Here is an 8650-nt window from a genome sequence, read left to right as displayed (position 1 = left end):
TTTGGAATGAAAATGAATTTTAAATTATCTGTTTATCTAAAATCATGCTAACCATTTTTCTACGTAATAATCTAGCAAGAGAATTTTTTTTTTTCAGACTAATGAAAAAGATATTTATATCAAACCAAGATTGCATACTATATAAATTAAATTAGGCTGGTAAATCTGATTATGAATTTTTTTTTTTGCTAGACTGGTAAACTGATTACATAGAAACCTACATAATCAAGAATAAAAAGTACTTAGATTAAAATTAATGTTTGATTAATTTTTAACACATACTACAGTAAAACCTCTATAAATCAATACTCGATAAATTAATAATCTCTATCAATTAATAAATTTCGCCAGTCCCAATTTGGACCGGTTCAAAATTTGACATAAATCGATAAAATAATAAAATAATAATTTTTAAAAAATTCTATGTATATATATGGTCCCATTAAAAATATAAATTAATAATTTATATGTATATGTATTTCATATAAGTAAGAACCTATTATTATATTGTTTATTTTATATTCACAATGAATTATCTTTATATTTTCTTAACAACTAATATATTTTTGATGAGATTTAGTAATATTATATCTAAATCCACATTTAAATTATATGCAATATATATTATACACACCAAATAATATAATAAAATTAATATAAATGTCAAATTTCAAAAAATAACAATTAATGTCTATACACTAAAATCAAAAAAAATATTTATCTTAAAATAAATATATCTTAAAATAAGAAATATAAATAAGGAAAATTTTGTAAATTAATATCTCTATAAATTAATAAAATTTCAAACTCTCAACATTATTAATTTATAGAGGTTTTACTGTATCAATTCACAATTTTATATAATAAAACACGAAGAAAAAAAATCAAATTTGTATACTAAATTACTTTTATAATCAATTCCAACATATATATATATGTATTAAATAAAAAGTAAAAAAAATATTAAAATTATGAAATGAAAAATCCCGGGCGTAGCCCGGGCAAACCACTAGTTCTTTTAAAATCCTTTAAATTCTAATGTTTATTTAATTTAGCAATTTCCTAATTCCATTAAATATTTGTTATTCGAAAATGTGGAGTTTATCCGGATCTTTTACAAAAAAAAAAAAAAGTAAACTCGAAAATGTGGAGTTTATTTATTGGAACTTCTTTATTTCAGGTTTGAGTGTTCAAGATCTTTGAAGATCTCTTAACTCAGGGCTCTATGTCAATGCCACCAGCGTTGAAGTTATACATTACCTTTGGCTTGGGATACTTTGTTTTTGTTTACCTTTTGAATTAAATATGATTCAGACTCTTCTCTTTCCAATTTTAACACTTGGGTTTTGTATTTTGCTATTTGCCATGTGATGCCAATGACTGCAACAAAAAAAACTTCAATTGCTATCTTCTGCATCGGTTCACAAAACATCAACAAATAGACAAACAGCAGTCCATTGGACTCTAATAAAAACTGAGATATTTGTTCAAAGGGAGATGGATTAGTCTCAAGGCAATATGGTTATGAGCCATGTTCCAATCCAAAGCTTCCCTATTATTGGATTAAGTATTTTTTCTTAAATTTATTAAATTCTAGTGTTGTTCAATTTAGTTATTTCATAATTTTATATAATGTTTGTAATATTTAATTTTAGTGTATGTTGTCGTAATTGTATTTAAAATAAATTTAATGCAAAATATAAAGAACCGATTTCGTCTCTTTAAACTAAGATTTGAGGATAATTTCATATAGTTTAGCTATCAAATATATACGTCAAGATTATTGAACATTATTACTCCATCTGCTTTTAAAGAGTTAGCACTTTTTTATTACATAAAAGTGTCGTTTTATAATTCCAATGTAATTTTTACCTACTCATAGCTGAATATTAATTGCAAAATGCATTGATCTAATAAATAAACTTATTTATCTCAAATAATATTAATCAGTTAGATGTAATTAATGAAAACATAAATGTATTTCAATCATTTTCTTAATATATGTGAAAAGTGTCTGACTGATAGGGAATATAAAATAGTTTTGAAAATTTAATTTTTGTTATAAATTTAAAAGTATGTTACCATCTTGACAAATGATAACGAAGGGGTAACGAGGCATGTTAGCATGCTTAGAGGAAGCTTATGGGAACCTGTCATGTGTGGATATGCTTACACACCAAGGTTTGTCGGGTTCCCAATCTCCCTCAACTTCCATACGTTTACAAGAGACACAAAAACTGAAAATATAGATCCATACCTCCTGGTTCTTTATCTCCCCTCTCTTTTGCCCTCACGTTTTTGTGTGTGTGATAGGTACATTACACACTTGCTAGCTGATATCAATCAATTACAAAGTCTTATATCAGAACATACTTTTTAGATTTTGCAAAGTGAGTCTTGGTTAATTATATGAAAGTTTGTCTATGTACTTATGTATCATCTATGTTACATGGAAACGGAAGCGGGTACGTGGAAGCGGAAGCGTAAAGAAGCGCAGAAGCGAGATTTTTAAAAATATTAGGAAGCGGGTACGTGTTGGAAGCGTATATCCATATATAAATATAAATATATATGTATATATATATAATTTTTTTAAAAAATTAGTTCTAAAAATTATATGATTTAAATTTGAAATAAAGCATTTATTCATTTATAATAATTTTGAAATGATTTTATATTAAAACTTTAAAAATACACATGAATTAAGTTTACAAAAAAATATTATATTAATTATTTTCAATACTTCATAAATAATTGACAAAATATATTTCAATATGTGCTATATCTTTAATAAAAAATCTCAATGCATAAAGATAATTTATAGTATTATTTTTTGTATATTTATAACTGAATATTTAGTACTATTATTATTTTTTATTTTATATAGATTAAAACTATGGTTTTATATTTTATTGATATACATTGCATTTTTTTTAAAACGGAAGCATGATTCCAAAACAGAATCGTAAGCTTCCAACATGTTTTTAAAGAGAATATTTTAGAAACGTTTTGGAAGCGAGATTCCGCAAGCTTCCACAAGGTTCCGATTCCGATTCCGGTTCCGAAGCGGGAAGCGGACGTCCGATGAAGCTTCCGTGCAACGTAGTGTATCATAAGGGTCTTAGCATCCGTGTTCTTAAGTTGTTTGTGGACTTGTAAGGAAGCATGTGTGTGTGTATATCCACTGGTAATGTATATATGGCTCAGTTATGTAATATTGAAAATGTGAGAGTGTGTTTATTGACACTTAATTATTTCAGGTTTGAGTGTTCAAAACCTTTGAAGATCTCTTGAAGTTGTTAATGCAACCTGCGTTGACTTTTCAATTTCAAGACTTGGATTTGTCTTTTGCTATGACGTACATGTATGGTCAATCAGACAAAGCATCATACTCTTATAGACACACGTCAATGATTGCAACAAAAGAAAAATTCAATATTAATCTTATGCACACATCAACAAAAGATAAACACAGCAGCCCGATGTACTCAAAATCAAAACAGAGATAGTAAGTTACAAAGAGATACGAACTACACTTTTATATTGTTCACTAGTTGATTGTTAAACGATAAGACAAAGTTGCAATACGATTATGAGCCAATTTTCCAATCCAAAGCTTCCCTTCAACCTCCCTCACTTCACTCCCAAGGGTCATTAATCATTAGTTACTCCCAAGCAGATTCATCTGTATTGGCAATCAAAACACTGAGTCTATATATATATACATGGTCTTAAACTAGTCTTCTCTCGAATATTATGGGTTGTTTGTTTATCTTATTATACCTGCAATTGGTTCAAAGTCTAACTCGTATATCATACTAACGGTAAGCATGAGGCTTTTTGACTATGCTCTGTCATGTCTTTTGCTCGTGTCGGTGAAGAAGATGGAGCCATTTGTATGGATGTCAAGATCGTTGGCAAAGGGTATAGGCTTTCCTTCTACATGAGTAGCTAAAGGCTTAGCGACTCTTCCTTCAGGACCAACCACCAGTAGACCATAGTAACCGTCAGTAATGTATAAGTTTCAACTCTCACATGCTTCGTCGTTTAATCCACACCTCTTGCTCGGACCTAATTCTCATGAACACACAGCACGTAACAATCGTAAACGTGATGAATATGTAATAATAGTTTTACCATTTTGATGTTACAACGGAAAAATGGCCTTTCTTCCCCATTTGAAATGCTCAGAGATGGATCAGAAAGCAAGATCAGATTCACCTGATCACTGTACATCTTATATAAGATATGTACAGAATTGTGGTTTTGGAGTAGCTAAGGGTAACAATGCAGATCATGTGAATCAAAATTGTGTTGAAAGTAGATTCGATGGAAATGAACAAGTCAAAAGTGGATCCTAGTTAGATTAACCTAACAACAGCAGATACAATTGCCATGACTTTTTCTGACCTGTAAATCTTTCAACCTACAACTTCTCGTATATAAAACTTGAACTGTTAATCTGTAATGGTTTTTCTACCCTTTTGTTACCTTGTTTTTGAAATAAGTTAGAAGGGGATTACTTTGTAAAAATTGCAAGAATGCAAATGATAAGACAATATACAATATATCACTTAACATTTGCACCCAAAAAAAAATACAATATATCAAAGGAAAACAAGAATGTTTGGTAGCATATGCGTTCATAATTAAATAAATGTGAAGGTCACAAATCAGAAACATGTCTACTTGATGGAAGATAATCTTTAGGTACGACATGGACCCTTTTGCAATACATCAAACATATGATTGTTCTATTCATCTGTAATGATGCCTAAACAACACTAACTTGATTATGCAAGAAGCATTCCCATACGCAAAGCCTTAATGATCTTTTAAATTCTCCAAGCCCGTCAGTGCAAAATTTAGCTTTTAAAAAAATTAAAGCAACATAGTTTTAACTAATAGCGGTACAAGATCTCCATGTCAGATGTAGCCAGTCGAATTAACGGTTGATTATTTTCCGTTATTAATGTAAATGTAGGTATATTTTAAAAAATTAGATAGATTATTTGAACTATAATCAGATTGAAATCGTATTTAACAAGATTATTTTTGTTTGGATCGTATAAGGCACGATAAAATTTGTTAAGATCATAAAATTTGTTAAGATTATTTTTATATGGTTGGTTATAATGGTACCGTAAATGGCTACTTCAAAGGAAAAAGAGGCTTGCGGCAGGGAGATCCTCTATCACCCTACCTTTTTGTCATCGCTATGAACTACTTATCAATGTTGTTAGACAGGGAAGCAAGAGCAGGAAGCCTTTCTTACCATCATCAGTGCAGGAAGACAAGGTTAACTCATCTCTCGTTCGCGGATGACCTGCTGATCTTCATAGACGGATCCATTGAATCAGTGCAAAAAGTCCTTCAAATCCTGCATGAGTTCGAGAAACGCTCCGGCCTAGCAGTGAGCCTACAAAAGTCGTCTTTCTTTGCTTCTGGTCTCTCTGCACCAGAAATCTCTGCAATACAAGCGTCTACGGGAATGCCCTGTGGAGCACTTCCAATGAGGTATCTGGGTGTGCCATTGTGTACGAAAAAGGTCAACCTGCAGAACTGTGAGCCCCTTTTGCAGCAGATCAAAAAGCGGTTTTCATCCTGGTCAGCAAAGGCCTTATCTTTTGCAGGACGTCTTCTTCTCATAAAGACTGTCATAGCCGGAGTCTCAACGTTCTGGTGCTCCACTTTCATACTCCCGAAAGCCTGCATCAACAAGATTAATTCGCTATGTAGCCTGTTCTTATGGAAAGGAAGGAGTGAAGGCAACAACTCAGCGAGAGTGGGATGGGACACGGTAACTCTTACCAAGGAACAAGGAGGACTAGGAGTAAAGGATCTTCACAGCTGGAATGTTGCTTGCATCCTAAAGCTCATCTGGTTACTCTTCTTTAGACCTGATTCAGTGTGGGTGTGTTGGTTTAAGGAGGTTATCTTAAAAGGGGAATTGAGCAACTATTGGACAGTTAGGCCGAGCAACACTTTCTCTTGGTTGGTAAACAAGTTAATCAAAGCGAGAGAGCTAGTTTACCCTCTTCTCAGGAGACGTTTAGGTAATGGAGCAACAACAGCTTTTTGGGTTGATAATTGGTCACCATTTGGGAACCTCAGCAATTTCTTAAACACAAGATCCTCAAGGCTAGGCATCCCTCATTCGGCGACAGTAGCTTCCCTACACTGTAACGACCGGTGGTTACTCCCTCCAGCTCGTACAGAGGATCAACTCGCGCTGCAGATTCACCTAACAACTGTAACATTGGTGGATAGTGATGACTACTATGAGTGGGAAGTGGAAGGAAGACTAAGAAGCAGGTATAACATGGGAGAGATCTACACCTACCTGAAGGGGCCACAACCGTTAGTACCATGGTCGAAGGTGGTCTGGTCCTCTTATGGTATCCCCCGTCAAAGCTTCCTAACCTGGCTGGTGTTGCTTGATCGATGCCCTACGAAAGATAGATTGATTAGATGGGGAATTCAAGTTAATCCTAATTGTTTACTCTGCAATGCTTCTCATGAGAGTAGAAATCATCTGTTTTTTGTATGTACTTACACTGCTAGGGTATGGCGAGTGATAGCTGAGAGATGTCAACTACAACCACTTCTCACTTGGGACGGGACGCTACAGCAACTGCAATCACTGGGGACAAACAGGGATCTCAACCGCCTAACTCTTCTTGCGGCGCAAGCCACCATCTACTGGATCTGGCGAGAGCGTAACTCAAGGCTTCATCACCAAACTTTCAAATCGTCCGACACTATCATCTCCACAATTGATAAACAGATAAGGCACCGTCTATTGAGCTTCCGTTGTAAGAATCCTCGTGCCTCTTCTGCGATGATGCAACTTTGGTTCCTCCGATCCTAATCAGGACAAGGTGATCATGAATTCTCCACTACAGACATCCGACTAATCTGCCTCTCTGTTCTCGCAAATCACTATGGGCTTTTTGGGTTCCAATGATATGTGTCTCTCTATATTATAACTCTGGGTTCAGCCCATAATACTCTGGCCTAGGTCTGTATGTTTTTTATTTCTTTCTTGCTAGTTTAATATGAAAGCCTTTTTACGAAAAAAAAAAAAAGATCATAATAGGCCATTTCCCGTAATTTTCAGCCTTCTACCTCGCGTTGTTGTTATACATCACCGAAATTACAATGAAATGAACCACAATTCCGTAACTAAATCTCACATGATAACACAAATTTAGTAATATTAACTAAGGATATCTATAAAAGAATAAATAAGTGAACATTTTTGTTAATATTTAGAGAGATTCATGAATAAAAATCTCATGTATGCAATATGAAACTAGTATACATTTCATTCACATATAAAATATTCTTTTGTATAAGTAAACCATCCACAACTAAACATATATGTAGGCGGATGAAAAATGATAATATAATAATTTAGTTTAACCATGCTTGAAGCTCCTCATTGTAAGAACCATTTATTTTCTCATAAACTTTATGAGCCATCGATTTAGAAAAAGATAAACCTCTTCTTTGGAGGCGGCGGCTTGACTGAAACATGGTTCCTGGCCTCGACTTCGGTCATGATCATCATTACCATCATCATAACGACGATGAAGGAGGCAATCATGGTTCTCTTTTCGATAGCCATGGTTTGATTAGATCTTAAATGGTTCTTGTTTTTGCTTCTTTTTAGCAGTTTTAGACTAACTAACGTATTTATATGTAAAAGCAAACTTCTATATATAGTGAATTCCTAATTTAAGAATTTTCTTAGAATGTTTCAGTTGTCTTTTCTTAGGCATTGGTCAAAATGATTACTAACTTTATTTAGATCAAATCTAAAATACTACTGGACAATGTCTTCCTAATTTTTCATGTAAGTTTTACAATGACAAAAATAGTTTCTATCAAAAAATAAAAACTATTAATAATGAATTGGAATACTGATTAAATATTATATAATTCTTGGTCTTGCATTAGAAGATGTATTTATTTAATTTCTGCCAACAATAATTATAATAATTTGAATAAGACACCAATTCAAAAAGTCAAATTGGTAGAACATAATCAACATAAATCATAGTAGAATTTTTTTTTCGAACACCTCGGTATAAATTTATCTGCCATTGTGTTATTTGCTCTTACGGATCTAAACCTTCCTAATCATTAGAAACACTAGGGGCATTGCCTCCGCGTCGTGGACAGAGTTCTTGTTTCATCTCAATACTTGCTAGGGTTATTGTAGCACTACAAAAAAAAAGATGATTTAACATTATTTATTTTATATTTTTGAATCACTTATAAATGATGTAAAAGAAATTTGTATCATTTATATAAATGACTCTGAAAGTGGTGATGCAAATAATTTACATCATTTTATTAATAATTGATGTTAAAAATTTGAATATTTGCATCAATTTTTAAGTGATGTTAAATATGTATCAATTGCAAAAATGATACTCAAACTTACATCAGTTTTAAAAAAAATGATGTTAGTGTTAACATCAATTAAAATAATTGATTTCAATTATTTATTATTTATCAATTATTAAAGTTTAAAAATATTAAAATTCGGAAATTATTTTAATGATTATATTGTTTATAATTTTAAATTTAAATATTATTAATTATTCTTAAACAGTAAATAAATTTGTCAATAAATAAAATA

General features: G+C 32.0%; 1 long non-coding RNA gene across 3 annotated transcripts; it reads right to left on the bottom strand.

Moving 5' to 3' along the window:
- Positions 1–3411: 3411 nt before the first annotated feature.
- Positions 3412–7678, bottom strand: LOC106300404. 3 transcript variants are annotated; one of them, XR_001262009.1, is made up of 7 exons: positions 6557–7678; positions 6344–6449; positions 6035–6251; positions 5812–5900; positions 5276–5709; positions 3784–4228; positions 3412–3685 (listed from the first exon to the last, which is right to left on the bottom strand). It is a non-coding gene; the product is annotated as an uncharacterized LOC106300404 (long non-coding RNA). The 3 variants fall into 3 exon arrangements; XR_001262008.1 differs by having other exon boundaries at positions 3784–4071; XR_001262007.1 differs by having other exon boundaries at positions 3784–5709.
- Between the last annotated feature and the right edge of the window lie 972 nt (positions 7679–8650).

Source organism: Brassica oleracea, chromosome C6, assembly GCF_000695525.1.
Source record: "Brassica oleracea var. oleracea cultivar TO1000 chromosome C6, BOL, whole genome shotgun sequence".
NCBI classification, from domain to species: domain Eukaryota; kingdom Viridiplantae; phylum Streptophyta; class Magnoliopsida; order Brassicales; family Brassicaceae; genus Brassica; species Brassica oleracea.
The sequence above is the reverse complement of the archived record's forward strand: the minus strand, read 5'-3'. Positions and strand labels throughout refer to the sequence as shown.